Genomic DNA, 22,420 nt, shown 5'->3' with positions numbered 1-22,420 from the left:
CAGCGGCAGTGGCACAGCGGGAGGCAGCAGCCTCACTGGACCCTCCCCAGCCCAGCACACAGCAGCTGCAGTCTCCTCTCTCTCCCTGCCCAGTATGTAGCTGCACTGCTATACAGCTGTCAGCAGCAGCGATGCAAATGGGGTCAGTGTCCCCTCAGCAACTGACCTGGGCCCCTCCAACAAGCCCAGGCAAAGAGTACTCACCCCCTAGGTGCAGGAGGAGGAAATAAGAGGAATATGGAAGTTATATACAGCTCTGACCCATTGAGACATGGGAGCTTATTCAGACCCGTTCGTTAGCTCTACGAGCTCGCAACCGGGTTGATGTTGCTCCAGTGCGCATGCGCACGACGGAGCCGGCTCCGTCGTGCGCATGCGTGAGACCCGGCTAACGACGGATGATCCGTCATTAGGGGTCTCATAGCAGACGGGGTGAGCTGTCGATGTTGAGTGACAGCTCGCTCCGTTTGCTGGGCGGGCCATGGGTGTGCCTGGCCAAACGGAGGCGTTCCTTTCGGAACGCTTGCCGTTTGGGGGCAGCCCCACTGACATCATCAGTGATGTCAGTGGGGAGCTTCCTGCTCAAACAGAGCAGGAAGCTCCCTGGGGCTTAAGGTTGACGAGACCCTACCTTAGGGTCTCGTTGTAAGCCCCGATGGTGGCGATGGTCTTGACCATCGTGACCATCACCCTTAGCGGTCGTTAGAGCTGTGGGTGTTAACCCACAGCCTAACGACCGACATGGAGGCGGCCGTTCAGGATGCAAGCGGCCGCCCTGTTTCAGAACGACCGCTTGAATCCTACGACCGCCTCTGAATGAGGCCCATGGACTCCACAAGACCTCTGTAGGTATCTGGCACTAACAGACATTTGCAGCAGTACTGCTCAAAGCATAAGTACTGTATAGATAAGCATAACAGTTTTGGCTAGGAAGATAAGGCTTAAGACAGAATAATTAGCTTAGCCAATAGAATTGCAGTTAGTCTGCATTAATCAGGAAAACGCCCTATATGATATGCTATATAAGTGGATTGTAAGTTTCAAATAAACTTTGGAGTGAGTTCAACCTTACACAAGCTGCAGACTCGTGTCACTTTCACTCTCCATGGCCGTGAATGCTATCTGTATGCTGAATGCCTGACTGATACCTGTTGTGAAGAACTCTCAGGGGTCCTGAGGAGCCCCCTTCGATACGTGCATCATGGTGCCATCTCTTCCCCAGGTAACCGACGCATGCGCCATTCACATAATGTCCACATTGCTCCATGGTCCAGTTCTGATGCTCATGTGCCCACTGTAGGCGCTTTTGGCAGTGGACAGGGGTCAGCATGGGCACTCTGGAGCTCATTCAGACCCGCTTGCTAAGATGCATACTCTCGCTGCTGCCAATGGTATGCAGTGTGTATGCAAAGTTCACAATGCATTCACTCGCTGCGCATAGACAGCCCAGCAGAGTGAGTGATAACAGGGGCTGGCCATTAAAAACGGGGGAGTGGAGGTGCAAACGCAGGCGTGCCTGAGCAACTCAATGGCGTGTTAGAGGTGTGCATAATTATAGTACAGCATCATAGTACACGTCACCTGGCTTGTTTTTACACTGAAGTGCTCGCAGTGCTTGTGGCAGGGTATGGTCAACCTCAAGCGCTGCGATAGCATCCGCTGTGCCGATGGTTGCATACACTTCCTAGACATGACGTGCACAAGTGGGCGTCTTAAAACAGGCTGGTGGGTGTCTGCATACACTATGTGATCACTCTCTAAGTTATACTGGGCGTGCTAATGCATTGCTGTGCGATAGCACTGTCTACGCAATTTGCATACATATCGTCCGAGCGATCGCATCTAGCGAGCGGCTCTGAATCAGGCTCTCTGACCGGTCTTCGGCTATGCAGCAAGCTGTGATGCACAGTGTGTTCTGACACCTTCTATCATAGCCAGCTTTCACTTTTTTGGTGATGCTCTGACTCAGTCATGCAGTCATCACAATTTGGCCTTTATCAAAGAGCCTTTGGCCAATTTCCTGCTTCCAACACATCAACTTGAAGAACTGGCTGTTTACATGGAATCGGTATGAAATACTGACAGCCGGGATCCTGGTGGTCAGAATTCCGACGCCGGGATCCCGACAGGGTTAACATACCGACACTTGTTGGTTAGTATGCTAACCCTCCCCCTCTCCCTACCCTAACCCTCCATTTGTGGTGCCTAACCCTAACCACCACCCCCCTAGTGCCTGAAACTAACCTCCCCCTCACCGCACTCTAAACCTAACCCTCCCCCTTTAGTGCCTAACACTAACCCTCACCCTAGTGCCTAACCTTAACCCCTAAATCTAACCCTAACACTCCCCCCCACCCCGCTACTTACCTTCGGCATCCTGACGGTCGGGATGCCGGAACCAAGATTCTGATCGGTGCCGGTATTCTGCTGCCGGTAATGTAAGCACCGGCATCCCGACCACAGGGAAGCCGAACGCATACCATTTACATACTGCCTAATATATCTCACCCCTTGACAGGTGTCATTTTAACAAGATAATCATTGTTATTCACTCCACATATATATTACACATCTTTGCATTTGCTTTGAGGCTGTCAGTGGGGATGGGCAGAGGAGAGATAGTGAGGGGAAATAGCACCAGCTCACAGAGAGAACAAAGCCTCTCTGTAACAACAGCTGGGCAGAGTCCAGGTTTCAAGTAGCCAGGCCCGCTGAGAGCCGCGGCGGGCCCAGGTAAAGGGGACGTGGCCTAATTGCAGGAGGCGTGGCCAAGCCCCCTTCGAGGAAAAAATAAAAAATAAACAAGTTTTGCAGCACTGTGCGCTAGCGAGGGGTGCGCTCTGAGCCCCCTCAGCCCGATGCATAACCTGTGAGGGGCGCGATCAGCTTGATCGCTCCCCCCACAGGCATAGGAGACTGCTGTGGCTGCTTCATAGTAGCCGCGAGCAGTCTCCCAGAACAGCCCAGCACACAGCAGTGTGTGCTGGGCTGCTGTGATGAAAGAGGGGGGGAGCGGTACTGGACCCGGGCCCCCACCGGGCCCCTCCAGCAAGCCCGGCCCGGGTAATTTGTACCCGCTCCCCCCCCCCTCTCGGCGCCCCTGCAAGTAGCACACGGCTGTATAACAAGTACTATAAGTATATATACCGTCTTTTCCCACCAAACTAAAGATAAGGAGCAGCACTTGTTGCAGTCCTAGCTCATAAGGGAGATGTACTCAGCCTGGTGGCTTATGTAGGTTGAATAGATTGTGAGCTGCAGCCGCTGCAGGAACTCCTGCGAGTTTCCCCGTATTTTTAAAGCAGCAATATATAAAAGGCAAAACCGGCTTGGTTTTGCCTTTAAAATGATTGCCGCTTTACCTAAGCATCCTGAAGAAAGATAAAGTACCAGCCAATCGGCTTCTAACTGCCATATTACAGTGTGTTTGAAAAATGACAGTTAGGAACTGTTTGGTCTGTACTTTGTCTCTCTCCACTTTATCACTCTCCAAGGCTTAGTACACCTACCCCAAAGTGTTAGTGAAAGAATGAAATAACTGTGGTTATCGGGCCTGATTCATTACCGATCGCAACTGCGATTAATCACGCAGACGGGCGATTGTTGCTTTCTACGCATGCATCGCTGTGCGCGAAGGTCTCACTGTGATCGGACTACGCAGACCAATCGCGGAGTGATTGACAGGAAGTGAGCATTTTGGGGTGGTGACGGGGGGTTGGCTGGCGGAACGCAGGCATGTCAGTGCATTTGAACCGGGGGCGTGCATAAATTAGCCACTGTGATGCCATACGCAGCGTGAGCTTTCAGTGCGTGCGATGAGGTTAGAAAATTCTGAGTAAGGTCAGACCTGAAGCAACTGTGCATGAGTCTCCGATGTTACTCGATATTACCAGTGGTTTTGCAGACTTGCAAAGTATTACGGATGTAAGTAAAGGGAAGTGGGCATCCTTATGTTGTGCTGAGATTGTATTGCAATTGCAAACATTAGCATATTTTCGCATTGGGTCTGCGTGCGTAATCTCAGTTGCGATCCGTTATGAATCATGCCGATAGTGGAGCAAACAAATGTATTTATGACCTCTAACCAGAACAATTCGAAAACATTTTTTATATGATTACACTTAAAACATTTGCCTCTCTCTCGACCTGATTCAGACCCGCTCGCTAGGATGCGTTTACTCGTAACTGGCCGATTTTTGCATTGTGCGCATGCATCGCAGGGCGCGAACCAGTGTGAGAGATCGGGAAGCGTTCGCTCGCTGCGCATAGACAGCCCAGCAGAGTGAGTGACAGGAGAAGCCGTTTGTGGGTGGTGACGGGCTGGCCGGTAGAAACGGGGGAGTGGAGGTGTGAACACAGGCGTGCCTGAGCATCTTAACGCCGTTTCAGAGTTGTGCATAATTAACAGTCAGCGTCATAGTACACGTCACCTGGTTGTATTTCACACTGAAGTGCTCGCAGTGCTTGCGGTAGGGTATGGTCAAACACAAGCGCTGCGTTCGTTCCGATGTTACTCGATGTACCGATGGTTGCATACACTTCCTCGAGATGACGTGCGCAAGTGGGCGTCTTATGACAAGCTGGTGGGCGTCTGCATACACAGGGTGATCGCACGCCAAGACATAGTGGGCGTGCTTATGTCTTGCCGTGCCATCGCCTACCTTGCCATCACTTAGCCGAATTTGCATACGCATCGAGCGAGTGTACACATCTAGAGAGCGGGTCTGAATCAGGTCCCCTCTCTCTCTCTCTTTATAAAATTGTCAGCAAAGAAGCTTTTAAAAAAAATTTAAAATGTTACAAAAGTGTGGGAAAAATTAACTGCACTATCTGAAGTAGAGGATGAATTACGTAATGTAGACTTTAGAGAAAATCAGGCACATAAGTCACTTATAAGATTTCTTCAATCCCCCCTCAAAAAAACTACTTATAAAGAATACTTTACTATTAAGGTGCCTAAGCACTCCATGTTATGGCACCATAAGGGGTCCACAACACTTTACAGAGTACATAAACAGAAACCGTATGAACAAAACAATAAAAAAAGTGACCTAAGGCCCCCATACACGGCACGATATTTTACACGATATGAGCGTTTTCGATGGATCGTAACGAGCAATCGTATAAAAGTGGTGCTTTCATACACGATTACGATGCTGATGGGCGTCTCCGGCGTCGTCCATCGTCATCGTAGATCAAATGGTTTTGCAGAAAGATTTCAACGTACGATGTGACACACATCGTTCGCACTTTTGCTGATGTACGATGTCCCTGGCCACTCCCCTCCTCCATTGGAGGAGGGGATGCATTGTGTGGTTATTTGCTGCAAACGATATATCTTAATTGATTTGCTATCATTTAAGATACATCTTATCGTATGGTCGTCTGTACAATTGTTCCTTTTCTTTACACAAATCGTACAGATGTCAAGGGAAGAATTTTCAAGGGAAATCGTATGCAAGATCGAATCTTATACAAATCACACCGTGTATGGGGGCCTTTACAGTACAAAACATTGCAGGACATGGACAAGGTTTATAAACATTACTACATCAGCAATAATAAGGGCCAAATAAAAAACAGAAAAACACAGCGCTAAAGAATAAAGTATTACTAAATGTACAGTAGGTCGTGATAAACAATTTAATAACACTAAAATATCAAACATAAAAAAATAAATAAAAAATAATTATATGTAGAGTATAATAAATAAATAATATTCAATAAATAAACCTGCACATATTAAAACATGTGTGAATGTAATATAGCCACATAGGAATATATAAATATCAGCACTGCTGGTCCATGGTAGATACTCCTTCCAGGCAAATAAGAACACAGTCATAGGGGCTCACACAGTTAATCAGGACTTATCTCCCTCTAGGCATAGAGTTTTACTGGATTCCCAATGGGTGTTAGTCCACAGTCCCTGGCCACCTGCAATGGCCGAATAATAAAGATGGGGCTGTTGTCTTCCTCCGGACCATGGTAACTCGCCCAAATCAAAAAGGGTAACTTGCAGTCCAGGATATAAGGTAGCCCAATAATGGAAAGGAGAACATCCAAGTGTCCAATAGCTCAACGCGTTTCGCTGGCCCAGAAATACATCCACCTTCCTCAGGAGCATATCTCAGAGTGTCCCAAATAGGAGTATAATGTGGTTGTCAATTAAAATAATTAGTGGCATATGTGTGGCTCAATTCATCAATTATATCACAAAATCAATAAATACATACAATAAAAACATACCAAACGACCATCTGTCCATTAAGGAATGAATATAAATAAATAAATGAAATCCTACATGTCACAAAATCAATAAATCAAGAAGGTGCAATTACCTTATTAAACTCCATGTATATCCAAACATCTCCGTCATGTGACACCTGGTCACATGACATGGAGGTCAGATCATATCAGGAGATAATAAAGGAAAGAACTAAAGTTTCCCAGAATCAGACACAATCCCCAACGAAGTGGGAAAGATTTAATGTATCAAAAAATCAGGTTCCAAAAGGAAATAAGTTAAATAGCTAAGTCCGAAAAATATCACGGACTGCATTACCCACAAATCACTGCAGAGTTCAATAATTTGCGTGACTAATCAAGTTCACTAACATCGTTGTGAATAAATATTCAGCATATTTAAATCCACTATAATAAAAACTCCGATTCCCATGATGTCTTATATTTGGTCATCTGATTAACTCTGACCATATGATCAGGACTAAAATATAACTGGGACATTTTAATGTATATATAGGTGTTGACAAATTGAGATCATTAGTTATCTATATTTATTTTAGAGATATTATTAATTGTAGGCTGTGTATTGAGAGTTTCGATCACATGATCGGATAGAGTTAGGTGATGAAACGCTGGGCCTCATGGGAATTGGAGTTCTGATTTTGGTGACTTTAAAATGTCCCGGTTATATTTCACAGCTTTATCACGAATCGGATATTGATTACGTGAATCATGTGACTCATATTTATTAATAAATAGGCCCTAAACTGTATTTGTAGATGTTTATGCAGTTAGTATGTTAGAAGGTTTTATTAAAAGTTCCGATCATATGAGTGGAGGTAATCAGATGACCAAATATTAGACATCATGGGAATTGGAGTTTTTATTATGGTGGATTTAAATACCCCATATATCTGCTTACAACGATGTCAGTTAACACGATTGGTCACGTGAATTATATAACTTTATAGGGTCTTGTGGATGCAGTCCGTGATATTTTCCAGACTTAGCTATTTAATTCATTATTTTTGTGTATTGAGAGTTCCGATCACATGATCGGATAGAGTCAGGTGATTAAACACTAGGCCTTATGGGAATTGGAGTTCAGAGCTTGGTGACTTTAAAATGTCACGGTTATATTTTAGTCCCGATCATATGGTCAGAGTTAATCAGATGACCAAATATAAGACATCATGGGAATCAGAGTTTTTATTATAGTGGATTTAAATATGCTGAATATTTATTCACAACGATGTTAGTGAACTTGATTAGTCACGTGAATTATTGAACTCTGCAGTGATTTGTGGGTAATGTAGTCCGTGATATTTTTCGGACTTAGCTATTTAACTTATTTCCTTTTGGAACCTAATTTTTTGATACATTAAATCTTTCCCACTTCGTTTTTGGATTGTGTCTGATTCTGGGAAACTTTAGTTCTTTCCTTTATTATCTCCTGATATGATCCGACCTCCATGTCATGTGACCAGGTGTCACATGACGGAGATGTTTGGATATACACGAAGTTTAATAAGGTAATTGCACCTTCTTGATTTATTGATTTTATGACATGTAGGATTTCATTTATTTATTTATATTCATTCCTTAATGGACAGATGGTCGTTTGGTATGTTTTTATTGTATGTATTTATTGATTTTGTGATATAATTGATGAATTGAGCCACACATATGCCGCTAATTATTTTAATTGACAACCACATATATACTCCTATTTGGGACACTCTGAGATATGCTCCTGAGGAAGCTGGATGTATTTCTGGGCCAGCGAAACGCGTTGAGCTATTGGACACTTGGAGTTTCTCCTTTCCATTATTGGGCTACCTTATATCCTGGACTGCAAGTTACCCTTTTTGATTTGGGCGAGTTACCATACTCCAGAGGAAGACAACAGCCCCATCTTTATTATTCGGCCATTGCAGGTGGCCAGGGACTGTGGACTAACACCCATTGGGAATCCGGTAAAACTCTATGCCTAGAGGGAGATAAGTCCTGATTAACTGTGTGAGCCCCTATGACTGTGTTCTTATTTGCCTGGAAGGAGTATCTACCATGGACCAGCAGTGTTGATTTTATATATTCCTATGTGGCTATATTACATTCACACATGTTTTAATATGTGCAGGTTTATTTATTGAATATTATTTATTTATTATACTCTATATATAATTATTTTTTATTTATTTTTTTGTGTTTGTTATTTTAGTGTTATTAAATTGTTTATCACGACCTACTGTCCATTTAGTAATACTTTATTCTTTAGCGCTGGTTTTTTCTGTTTTTTGTGTTTTCTTTTATAAGGGGCTGACATCCCCTTATTACCAGCAGCTCTCTGGCAGCGCTTGGGGTTTTTTTCTATTTGAGATACTCTGTTTTCTGTTTACCCAGCAGCAGCTATGAGTTGTTTTACTACTTTTCAAGATAGAAATTTAAGAAGGCAATCCTACATGTTAAATTGGGAGGAACAGGTGCAAGATATACTGACACCTGGACCTTACCAATTAAATATGTTTCAATGTTTTTGTAAGTTGGAAGACTTGTTTAAAGCTGAGTCCACAAATTGGTTGGATGGTGTAAATCTCCAGAAGTACATAGATAAAAAGATGGTACCTAGAGGACTCAGACTTTTCAAACCTTCCATATTTCATGATGATATGAATTACCAAAAAGAATGGGACAAATTACTTAATGATTGCTCATTAGCTCTGATGAATCTTATTGTAAAATATAGGACAACTAGAGTACAATTAATTTAAAGCGAATTTGATGAGTTGAAGAAATCTATGGATCATTTCAGTTCCCATGAGGGTTATGATGAGAAAGATAAGAGGTTCAACAATAGAATAATCAGTTATGAGAAACAATTAATGGAGACTAAACAAAAAAAGTTCAAAAGGGACTTAGCTGATTATGATAGTGATTCAGTTAGAACCTATTGATTTAAACAAAGAGAAAATCAGAGAATAGGTGAAAATGGACATAGACAAGACATGAATAGATTGGAGTCAACTAGAGGTTTGGGTTTGACTATAAAGAACAGTTCGGATTGGGGTAATTTTCAAGATAAGAATAGATATAGCCCTCTTATGAGAAATAGAGATTCTCCTCAATTTAAAAGTCCATTGAGGAGTAATTTTAATCATTCCCGTCATCATGTTCGATTTGATTCACATCGAACTGAACCGACGAATACAACTACTTTGAAAAGAGATGACATAGGAGACTTGACTTTTTTAGGAGCAAGACCCAAATACAACAAGGAGACAAGTCGATATTCCGATTTGAATCTATCAGGGTTACCAAAAAGAAGGAGAGACTCAAGTCCAGAGGTAGGAGAGGAGGGAAGATCAATAAGGGAAAATGCAAGAAGGTAGATATAAGGGGACATTCTGAACCCATTATTGGGAACACTAAAAAGAGGAATATTTTTAACATCTCTTCTATAGAATTAGATGACTCCCAATTATCCTTACTCAATAAAGGTTTAAAATTTTCCCCCACGAGTGAACCGAATATTTTCGATCTTTATGTAGATCTTAATCGCTACATTCGCACACTTTGCCGCAAGAGATATTTTGCGAAAAAGCAACTTACTCAAAATACTGATTCTTCTATACCGATTGTACTATGTGAAAGTGATAAAGAGTCCCTATCTATGTTGGAGGAGTTATGGGAAGAGGGTAATATTACTGATGGGAATGATCATGATCAAATTAAGATCTATAATAGTACTAGATTGAAAGATTCTTATAAAAAAAAGATCGGAATTTTTTCCTATAAGTGCTAGGAGTAATCATATAGACATATTCTATCAAACCACACTTGAGGACTTAAAAACTCTCTGTATCTCTAAACAGGGCAGTTCAAAAGTTGCTTCTAATCTATCAAGGGAAGAGAAAAGGGCTATGAAGAAATTAACTCAAGATAAAACAATTATTATTAAGGAGGCCGATAAAGGTGGTGGCTTGGTAATCATGGATCGCTCTAAGGGCCTGATTCTGACCCGCTCGCGAGCGCAGAGCGCTCGCAAGCGGGTCGATGGTGCACAAGTACGCATGCGCGAGACCCGGCGAGCGACGGGGAAGCCGTCGCTCGGGGTCTCGGACCAAAGGGGGTGTGCTGTTGATGGTGAGTGACAGCACGCCTCCTTTGGTGGGCGTGCCGGGGGCGTGGCTGCCAGATGGAGGTGTTCCCATGGGAATGCCTACCGTCTTGGTCCGGCCCCACTGACATCACTAGTGATGTCAGTGGGAGTGATTTTGGCTCTGATAGAGCCAAAATCACTCCAGGGCTTGTGGCAGCGAGACCCTACCGCAGGGTCTCATCGCAAGCCCGATGGTTGCGATGGTCTTGACCATCGCGACCATCTTTTTGGCTGCTCGCATATGCTGTGGGTGGTCACCCACAGCTATGCGAGCGGCCAGGAGGCCGCTCCAAGTTTAGGTAGGAGGGCCCTGATTCAGAGCGAGGCTTCTGGTCAGAGCATCCGGCTCTGAATCAGACCCTAAGTATGTAGAGGAAGCTCATAGACAATTAAAGAACAAAGTTTTTTATTCTGTTCTTTCCCACAAGTAGTTTTTTGCTTGAGCTTAAAGAGATGTTAACTGTAGCCAAGACTTCAGGTGTAATTACCAAAGATACGTTAAATTTTTTGTTACCTTCCTTTCCAGTTACACCCACGTTTTATATTTTACCGAAGATACACAAGTTCCTCACTTCACCCCCTGGGCGTCCCATTGTATCGGGAATTAATTCACTTACATCTAATTTATCTTTTTATGTAGATTCTTTTTTACAACCACGGGTGAGCACACTTAAATCACATCTTAAAGACACGACATTTTTTAAATAAAATTGAAAATATTCAGTGGAAGGAGTCTTATGCTTTTTTTGACATTAGATGTGACTGCCCTCTATACACACATTCCACACTGTAAGGGGGTTGATGTGATTAGAGAATGGATTAAACAGGATGGTGATCTTTCTGAGGACCACGGACAATTTCTTTTGGATTGTATCACTTTTATTTTGTCACATAATTATTTTTTATTTTTGAACACATATTATTTACAGGTGATGGGTACGGCCATGGGGACCAGGTTCGCACCCAGCTATGCCAACCTCTACATGGGTCATTTTGAGGAGGCCCTTGTTTGGGGGAGTGGCTGGGATGCGAACTGGGTCCTCTATGGCCGATACATTGATGATTTATTTTTTATTTGGGATGGTGATCTTCACACAGCCACGTCGTTTGTTGATTTTTTGAATACTAACACATAATTTATTTTTCACTTTCACTTACAATCAGACTAAGATAGATTTTCTTGACATTTCCTTAGAGATCAAAGACGATAAGATCTGTACCTCAAATTTTCGTAAATCGATTGACACCAATTCCTATCTACATTATAAGAGTGCGCACTATGCCCCTTGGAAAATTAACATCCCCAAGGGACAATTAATGCGTCTCCGTCGAAATTGTAGTGATCTAGAGGTTTTTACGGACCAAGCAGATGAAATGGTGGGGGCCTTTTTTTAGGACGTGGCTATCCAGAAGCTTTATTATCAGATGCTTATACAGAATTGGCCAAATTGGATAGAAATACAGTTTTAAATAAACAGAGATTGGAAAAAAGGGAAGGCCACGATAAAAGAGAGAAACAGCTTTTGTATGTAAATACAATAACAGTTTTAGGGAGATCAAAAATATTGTTTCACGTAATTACCGATTAGTACGACAAGATAATATACTTAAACATATTCTTCCGATTGTTCCAGAGGTTATTTTTAGAAAGAATAGAACTTTGAAAACCATTTTAGCACCCAGTCACCTTAGAACATTTAGAGGTATTGATACTAAAGAGACGACTTGGTTAACTACGAAACCATTGGGTTTCTTTAAATGTGGTAAGACACGTTGCACTATGTGTACACACATTCAAAGATGTACTAAAGAGGTAGTCCTGCCATTAAGCAAGGACATTTATAAGATTGCCTCATTCATCAACTGTGACTCTAAATATATTATTTATGTGTTGTTCTGTACATGTGGCCTCTATTATATAGGCAGAACTATGAGGTCACTTAAAACTCGTTTTATGGAACACCGTAGGAACATTGTGAATAAAAATATGTTACACAGTGTTTCACGCCACTTTTTGAATGCACATGATGGTGATTGTACACAGTTGTCTGTTATAGGATTGGAGCAAATACCATCCTCTGATCGAGAAGGGGATAGATTTAATAAATTATGTTCTAGAGAAATATATTGGATGTTGAAGTATAATTCCCTCTTCCCAGATGGTTTGAATGAGGCTATAGAATTGAATGTTGTTACATGATGAACCATCTTTGAGAATAATTTGTTATATGGAAGACCAATTAGTAGCTTATTTATCATGCACTTATCCGGTCTTTATTCCACTCAATATGTAACCTTGGAGGTATTGGTTTTTCCCTCCCCCCCCCTCCTTTATCCCTTCCCCCTTTTTTTCCCCATAGTTTTTATTTATATATGGTTTAATATTTACACACTTATTATATGATATAGTGTGGTTTTTAGTTATTTAGGAATTCTTATATGTCATTACCCAGTATTAAGATCTCTATATTTTGATCTGGTAGACAGATGATTTATAGTGGGAATATACCTAAATGGAGTTTACATTGGGTCAAATGAAGTTATCTCTCTATCAGTCATTGTTAGTGAGGTCAACTATATATATAGGTGTTGACAAATTGAGATCGTTAGTTATCTGTATTTATTTTAGAGATATTATTAATTGTAGGCTGTGTATTGAGAGTTTCGATCACATGATCGGATAGAGTTAGGTGATGAAACGCTGGGCCTCATGGGAATTGGAGTTCTGATTTTGGTGACTTTAAAATGTCCCGGTTATATTTCACAGCTTTATCACGAATCGGATATTGATTATGTGAATCATGTGACTCATATTTATGAATAAATAGGCCCTAAACTGTGTTTGTAGATGTTTATGCAATTAGTATGTTAGAAGGTTTTATTAAAAGTTCCATTCATATGATTGGAGGTAATCAGATGACCAAATATTAGACATCATGGGAATTGGAGTTTTTATTATGGTGGATTTAAATATCCCGGATATCTGCTTACAACGATGTCAGTTAACACGATTGGTCACGTGAATTATTGAATAGATTTGCAAGATGAGAACAGGTAACAAGAGAAAGGGGGTGGAGGAGGTGGGAAGGAAAAGGGTCAAGGAGGGAAGGGTAATGAGGGAGGACAAGATTAGAGACCTGGCTTCATCTCTAGATACTGGGAAAAAGGAAGTTAGAGATGGTAAAATGGATGGGTAGGATGAGAAGAGTCAGGCTGGGAAAGAAGAGGATGGGACGATGATGGTCTGGTGGGATGTGATGTCCCAACGTATGGATTCAGTTTTAGATGTGAAGTGGGTGGCGGTCAAGGGCAGATAGTGCACACATTCCACAGCGTTCACAGACAATATCTCATCAGTCACATCAGTCCCCGCCCCAGTAGAGCTTACACTCTCTAATCTATCACAAACTCTAGAATTATTTTTCTCTCAGAGGCCGATTAATCTACCAGTGTGGTTTTGGAGTGTTTGAGTAATCCAAGGCAAATGGAGGAAAACAAATTTGGGGAGAACATACAAACTCCACACATATAGGTCCCTGGTTGGAATTGAATCTATGACCTCAAATAGACCATGTACCCATAAGTTTTACCTTAAAGGATGGGTGTCTCCCTGGGGATTCCTTCTTTATGCTATTGAGGACACCTAATAAGATGTCTAATGTCTAGGAGCCTTTTCTATTGATATTAGATGAAGTACATCTTCCCTGACCCCTATAAAATAATGTTCAGGCTCCGATATATGACGGACTAGTTCCTGTGATATACAATATTTATTCCACCCCAGCACTAGGTAAAATGACACTTGTGCGCAGTCAGTGCATTGCTGGTACACTATGCTCTGTTATCCGTATTCTGTATACAGTACATGACTATCTTGTGGCTCCTCTATTACAGCTGTGGGGAATATAACACAAGTTGGTAACAAGCAAAGGAGAAGGAATAAACAGATCACCGCCTGCGGACACAGCCGCCATCTATCGGAACAGATTTCATAGCAAGGCCTTCTCAGAGCTTGTTCTGCTGCAGTCCTGTGATTATAGATTGGTAAGTAGGCATTAATTCCACAATCGCAGACAGTGCCATAACTAGACTTTTTGGTGCCCTGTGCCAGAGAAAGCATTGCCCCCCCCCCTCCATTTTTTAAATAGGGACATAAGATAGTGCACCTGAAAAATGGCCATAGCCTCATGGGGAAGGCCCAGGGAAGAGATAGGGGTGGCCAGGAGATACTGGGGATAAAAGAGGAAGCTACAAGTAAGAATGATAATAAACAGTAAAATTGATAGGCCCAAACAGCACACCCTGCCCTGCGGTGCCCTGTGCCATGGCACTGGTCGCACTACCCTAGTTCATACATGCCTACCCTCCCGCATCCCGCGGGAGCCTCCCGCTTTAAGGTGGGAGCTCCCGCTACCCCGGAAAGTAATGTCAATCTCCCGGTTTCCCCTCTGCCATGACTAAAACCCTGTCTGCGCATGCGCGGTGAATGGGGCGGGGCTCACGCACGTCATGGAGCTTGCCGTCATTACACTTAATATACTGTAGGCCGGCCACCGCGGGGTTGTGAGAAGCGGTGGCCGGGCCGCCTATCCCAGCATGCAGTCACCGTGTCAAGGTGCTCACAATGTCTTCCAGGGAGCCCGGAGCCAGTGCGGCTATGTGTCAACACATGCAGCAGCTGGGCGGGTGGTTGGCAGTGCTGCGGCAGTGCAGCCTGTATGGCCACATGTCCCTTACCTTTGCTTTCCGATGGCTCCTCCTCACAATGCAGCGGCCCCAGCTTCCTCCTCCATGGCAGCCACACTGTAATTGTCGGAGCAGTGAGATCTGAGCAGCAGCATGAGTCATGAGCTGGTGACACACTGGGGAGACTGCACACTGACCGGGATGGTGCAGATGACTGAGGCAGTACTAATCATCAACTCCCAGCACACACTGACATGAGGTTTATATTTATTATTTTACAATAGAGGGGACTTTATAGTGATATATGAGGGAGGGGAGCACAGCTCATAGCACACACTGATATGTGGCATTATTATATAGAGCAGAGGGGATTATAAATATATATGAGGGGCAATAACACAGCTCCCAGCACACACTATATGTGGTATTATTATTATATAGAGCAGAGGGGATTATAGTAATATATGAGGGGTAATAACACAGCTCCCAGCACACACAATATGTGGTATTATTATTATATAGAGGAGAGGGGATTATAAATATATATGAGGGGTAATATCACAGCTCCCAGCACACTAGCGGTCGTTAGAGCTGTGGGTGTAAACCCACAGACGAACGACCGAAACAGGCGGCCGGTCAGGATGCAAGCGGCCGCCCAGTTTCTGAGCGACCGCTTGCATCCTCCGACCGCCTCTGAATGAGGGCCTATATGTGGTATTATTATTATATAGAGGAGAGGGGATTATAAATATATATGAGGGGTAATAACACAGCTCCGAGCACACACAATGTGTGGTATTATTATTATATAGAGGAGAGGGGATTATAAATAAATATATGGGGTAATAACACAGCTCCCAGCACACACAATATGTGGTATTATTATTATATAGAGGAGAGGGGATTATAAATATATATGAGGGGTAATAACACAGCTCCCAGCACACACAATATGTGGTATTATTATATAGAGGAGAGGGGATTATAAATATATATGAGGGGTAATAACTCAGCACCCAGCATACACAATGTGTGGTATTATTATTATATAGAGGAGAGGGGATTATAAATATATATGAGGGGTAATAACACAGCTCCCAGCATACACAATGTGTGGTATTATTATTATATAGAGGAGAGGGGATTATAAATATATATGAGGGGTAATAACTCAGCTCCCAGCATACACAATGTGTGGTATTATTATTATATAGAGGAGAGGTGATTATAAATATATATGATGGGTAATAACACAGCTCCCAGCACACACTATGGACCTTATTCAGAGTCGGTCGCAAGCGCCGATGCGCTCGTAACCGACTCGATGGTTAGGCCTGCGGCCGCACTGCGCGTGCGCAAGCCCCGGAGCGACAGAGAAAACTCTGTCGCTCCGGAGCTCATTACCAAAGGGGCGGCTGTCGATGTTGATCGACAGCTAGCCCCGTTTGGTAGGCGGGCCGGGGGGGTGGTTTCCAAAACGGAGGCATTCCTTAACGAACGCCTACCATTTTGTGGGCGGCCGCACTGACATCATCAGTGATGTCAATGGGGAGCTTCCTGCTCCATCAGAGCAGAAAGCTCCCTGGGCCTTACGAGTGCCCAGACCCAACCTTAGGATCTGGTCGTAAGCCCCGATGGTCGCGATGGTGATCACCATCGCGACCATCAACCTGGTCGGTCGTTAAGCTGTGGGTGGTAACCCACAGCTTAGCGATCGACAAGGAGGCGGCCGTTCAGGATGCAAGCGGCCGCCCTGATTCAGAGCGACCGCTTGCAACTAACGACCGCCTCTGAATGAGGTCCTATATATGGTATTATTATTATATAGAGGAGAGGAAACTACACAATAATATATGACACATCCTGCACTGCTGCAACAGGAGTGAGACACCAGCCCACACAGCAACTGGACAGCAGTGACTCTTACCCACAACCCCCAGGACCTGCATTCCGCAGTATCCAACCCCGATATCCCATTATTTTTTGTGCCCCATCCCTGAGTAGCAATAGATACGCCCATGGGTAAAGCTAGACACGCCCTTTGGGCGGAGCATGGCACACCCGCTCGGTGGCACATACTATCACTGACTATAATCTCCCTGAAACTAATTTTCAAAAGTAAGCAAGTCTGCCCTAGTTACGGCCTTTATCGCAGAGATAAGTCTCTCAGGATTTAAGGCCAAGGGGCCCATTTATCATTAAATATTCGTGACATATTCCCTGAAAACACCCAGATATTTAGCATCTCCTGTATCTGCTGCTTTCCCTCCATTTCTGACAGAAGCTGCAGCCCCCATAGGTTTCTATGGCGGATGGAATGCCGTCAGCTTTACCAAGCACCGGAATGCAAAGCATTTCAAAACTTGGGCTCCGCAGCTAATGCGTTGCGTTGTGCTGCGGTAGCCTATGGGCTGTACACAGCAAAACTAGCCAGGAGCCCCTGTCTCTGCATGTGCTTTTTCATACATCCCAGCGCTAAGATCGCATACTGCAATGCAATCATGGCTGCTAATGTCGCACCCAGATCACATTGTGTATTTGATCAATGATAAATGGATCCCCCAAGCCCTCTAACAATTCTGATATCGCAGTGGTGCCATGTGGGATGTGTATTGTAACCGAAAGACATATAGGGGTCTATTCATGATGTTAATTATCGGGGTCCGAACATTCTAACTCGCCGCGGCTACCGGAGCAATTCATCATTGCTCCGGCGCGGTGACACGAACGGCTTCACTGCTCCTTTTCAGACCAGTGACTGGACTGCACATGCGCAACCTACAGGTCACGTATGCGCACAAGAGCCCTGACGTCTGGCGGAAGAAGCCGGACAGGGGCGGAGGGATCCGAAAGGATCCCTCATCGCAACCCCGGACCTCCTTCCCATAGGGAAGAAGTGGGTTGCAATCCCGGAGCAGGAGCATTCGCCATCTGCAGGCCATTCTGCCAGAGGAAGGTAAGTAGGAGATATAAGTGATACTAGTGTATGGGGACAGCGGGACATTCTGCCAGATGAAGGTAAGTAGGAGATATCTGTGATACTAGTGTATGGGGACAGCGGGACATTCTGCCAGATGAAGGTAAGTAGGAGATATCTGTGATGCTAGTGTATGGGGACAGCCGGGCCATTCTGCCAGATGAAGGTAAGTAGGAGATATCTGTGATACTAGTGTATGGGGACAGCGGCCATTCCGCGAGAGGAAGGTAAGCAGGAGATATCTGTGATACTAGTGTATGGGGACAGCGGGCCATTCTGCCAGATGAAGGTAAGCAGGAGATATCTGTGATACTAGTGTATGGGGACAGCGGGCCATTCTGCCAGAGGAAGGTAAGCAGGAGATATCTGTGATACTAGTGTATGGGGACAGCGGGCCATTCTGCCAGAGGAAGGTAAGCAGGAGATATCTGTGATACTAGTGTATGGGGACAGCGGGCCATTCTGCCAGAGGAAGGTAAGCAGGAGATATCTGTGATACTAGTGTATGGGGACAGCGGGCCATTCTGCCAGAGGAAGGTAAGTAGGAGATATCTGTGATATCTCCTGCTTTACCTTCTTAATGAATGGCCCGAACACTTAATTTTTACAATTGCAGGTGAAAATGTGCAATTTCACCTGCTTTTGTGAAAATTAAGTGATGATGAATAGGCCCCATAGTTACAGGGAAATTTGCAAAAAGAATAAGAGAGCATGTGAAGGACCTAGGAAAATTATAATACTGTGCAGTAAGCGGCATAATTGCAGGAGTATATTATTAATCCACATCTGGGACTCCTTAGGGGAATGGAGAGATATAGGGGTTCATCCAAAAATATACTGGTAGGTTAATTGGCTCCCAACACAAATGAACCCTAGTGTATATGTGTGTGTGCATGCAATAGGGAATATAGGCCCTGATTCAGAGCCGGACGCTCTGACCAGAGCGCTCGCTCTGAATCAGGGCCCTCCTCCATTAAAATGGAGCGTCCTCCTGGACGCTCGTATAGCTGTGGGTCACCACCCACAGCATATACGAGCGTCCAAAAAGATGGTCGCGATGGTCTTGACCATCGCGACCATCGGACTTGCGACGGAAACCCTGCGGTAGGGTTTCCCAGCCACAAGCCCTGGAGTGATTTTGGCTCTATCAGAGCCAAAATCACTCCCACTGACATCACTAGTGATGTCAGTGGGGCCGGCTTCAGACGGTAGGCGTTCCCATGGGAACGCCTCCGTCTGGCTGGTACGCCCCCGGCATTCCCACCAAAGGGGGCGTGCTGTCAGTCACCATCGACAGCACGCCCCCTTTGGTGCGAGACCCCGAGCGACGGATTCCCCGTCGCTCGCTGGGTCTCGCGCATGCGCACGACGGAGCTCCCTCTGTCGTGCGCATGCGCAGTGGGGAACATCGACCCACTTGCGAGCGTACTGCCGCTTGCGAGCGAGTCTGAATGACCCCCATAGATTGTAAGCTCCACTGGGGCAGGGACTGATGTGAATGGCCAAATATTCTCTGTAAAGCACTGCGGAATATGTGTGCGCTATATAAATAACTGGTAGTAAATAAATAAATAAAAATGTAGAGTCTACATACACAAGAAAAGACTGCATAGTGGGGAAGATTTCTGAGGTTTCTCTTGGACATTGTGGGAGAGTAGGCAGGTATTAATTATATCTCATCATTGCAAGGAGTTATGACGTGGTGTAGATATCGTCTTGTGTATCTGAGAGCATCCATTAATATTATCACATGACAACTGTTGGATGATCTGTTATATCACTTCTGTAGCCTTAGTCACTGACCAGTTATACAGATGTGGATACATTGAGCAGAGACTATCAACATGAATGCGACAGAAAGACAGACGGGTCTCTACTTATGGCAAAAATCTGACCACTTACAAATTTGTCCAACAGATCCAACGTGTCCAATGTAACGTTATTTATCCCTAAATTATCTTCTGTTGCAGATTTATTTGGTTGAGGACAGTGAAGCATTTTGAGCCTACACTTCCATTGATACTGTGGAAATAAATAAACATGGAAACACTAATAAAGCTGCCGGCATTCCAGGAAGCCTGTTGGCCTATGAAAATTATATGGGAGCGCATTAACCATGCCTACAGCTCAGATACTCCCCCTAAGCATTGCAGAGGTCAAAAAGGGGACTACGGATTCCATACCTGGGATTTCAGAGCCAACAATGAAAAATACTGTGTGGCTTGGGATACTTTCTGCTCTTATTGGAAGGTGAACACTCCGTTTGGACATCGTTTATTTTTTACAGGATCTCTGTTCATCAACAAAGAAAAAGAGGGTTTAGCTGTACCCCCGTTATTCACTGTCAACAACACAGATCTAGATATATTGATGCCAGCCTCGCCTTCAATGGTGGAGGAGCAAATAAAAAAAATTGTGCACTTTGTGGTTATGCCCCATAGCAACAAAACCTCATGAGATACAAACTGTGGGCCTGATTCAGAGCCGCTCATGTGTATGGGTTGTAATGCGCATGCGCCAACCAGTCAGTGCGGTCGGAAATCGTGTGCTCGCAAAATAGCGAATGCCTGCTAATTTGAGTGACTGAATGAGGCGTTTGTGGGTGGTAACAGGGGAAGGTGCTTGAAAGCGGGGAGTGGAGATCCGAACGCAGGTGTGCCAAACGGTCAAAACAGGCGTTTTAAGAGTGTGCATAATTAATAAAGCAGCGTCATCGACCACGTCACTTGGTTGTCTTTTAGCCTGAACTGCTCGCATGATTGCGGTAGGAAAATGCTACCACAAGAATAGCGAGCAGTTCATACGCCTTTCGATGTACTCGATTAATCTAATAAATAGCGGAGATGACGTATGATGCGAGCGGCCAAGGGGTGTCTTTACAAAATAGCGAGCGCATGTTTCGTTCGCTCAGACATAGAGGCGTCAACAGACCGCAAAGAGCTCAATTTAAATAGCCAGCCCCTTTTTCTGAACGAGCGAGCGCAAATAGCGTCCAGCTCTGAATCAGGCCCTGTATGTTTTGCTATAGTGATTGCTGATAACCCATTGTTCTAGGGCCCCATTTATCTACAAATGTTAATACCAGAGGCATATTTAGTTTAATATTGCAGTGATACTAACAAATAAGTCACTGGTATTCAACATTACTTACCTCATCCGCAAGGTCTAATGTCGCCCCCCTCATCGGTGGCATCTTCCATTCCGCTGCTGGTAGCCTAACACTGCCACCAATGGGCTTCTGTGTCATGTGCACACACGACTGTCAGCCTGCACATGTACATGACAGTTTAACCTGACGGGTTATATAATATGATATAATTATTATACACTAATGGTGATACATGCATTATATATATGAATTATTTATATAGCATTTATAGATTTGCAACTTGCCACAGCACCACAATGTCAAAGTCCACGTATACAACACAGATTCACAGCGTCAGCCTAGCAGCCACTCGGCTTTTCCCTTCTCAGACATTGACAGTCATTCTGACTCACTGCACCAGACAAACAAGGTAGCTCACGGGCCCACCTCCTGCCTTTACCCCTCCCTCCAAGTCTCCACCCACCGGAAAGCTGTTGCTTTCGCGAGATGATGACGTCATCATCTCGCAAGGCTCTCTCTGCACCAGCTCCAGGCTTCAGTCTGGAGCTGGTGCTGAGAGAGCCTCGCGAGATGATGACATCATCATCTCTCGAGAGCAACAGCTCCGTAGCGGCGCGGCTGCAGTGGTAGCCTGCATTGCAAGTGAGTGACTGCACTGTCTGTGACACTGACTTACACCCCCCCTCCCCCCTCCCCTCGAACTGCCGCCCGCCATCGCCCGCAGTGGTTTTAGTGACGGTTAATGAAAAAAATAATAGGTTGGAAAAAAAACTGTGATGTGCTGCAGGTGGCCCGGGCCCCCTGCCATGCCCAGGCCCGGGTAATCTGTACCCGCTCCCCCCCCTCTCGGCGCCCCTGCCTGCACACTACCACTGGCCACTGTATAGCAGTGACAGTGGCACAGCGGGAGGCAGCAGCCTCACTGGACCCAGCCCAGCACACAGCAGCGTGGGCTGAGCAGCTGCAGTCTCCTCTCTCTCCCTGCCCAATATGCAGATGCACTGCTATACAGCTGTCAGCAGCAGCGATGCAAATGGGGTCAGTGGGCCTAATTCAGACCCGCTCGCGAGCGCAGGACGCTCGCAAGCGGGTCGATGGTGCCCTAATGTGCATGCGCACGATGGAGGGAGCTCGTGGGAACGCCTACCGTCTGGGTCCGGCCCCACTGACATCACTAGTGATGTCAGTGGGAGTGATTTTGGCTCTGATAGAGCCAAAATCACTCCAGGGCATGCGGCAGCGA

General features: G+C 44.7%; 1 protein-coding gene across 1 annotated transcript in view; it reads right to left on the bottom strand.

The window, feature by feature from the left end:
* The window catches only part of LANCL1 (LanC like glutathione S-transferase 1), a 119,816-nt gene extending 104,560 nt beyond the window's left edge, over positions 1-15,256 (bottom strand). The window contains exon 1 of the mRNA XM_088474087.1: positions 15,143-15,256. The gene's annotated coding sequence lies outside the window, so the exon portion shown is untranslated. The remainder of the gene's footprint in view (positions 1-15,142) is intronic.
* Between the last annotated feature and the right edge of the window lie 7,164 nt (positions 15,257-22,420).

This window comes from Taudactylus pleione, unplaced genomic scaffold (genome assembly GCF_031769625.1).
Source record: "Taudactylus pleione unplaced genomic scaffold, aTauple2 ptg000147l, whole genome shotgun sequence".
Classification (NCBI taxonomy): Eukaryota; Metazoa; Chordata; class Amphibia; order Anura; family Myobatrachidae; genus Taudactylus; species Taudactylus pleione.
Note: the sequence above shows the minus strand (reverse complement) of the source record. Positions and strands in the feature narration are given on the sequence as shown.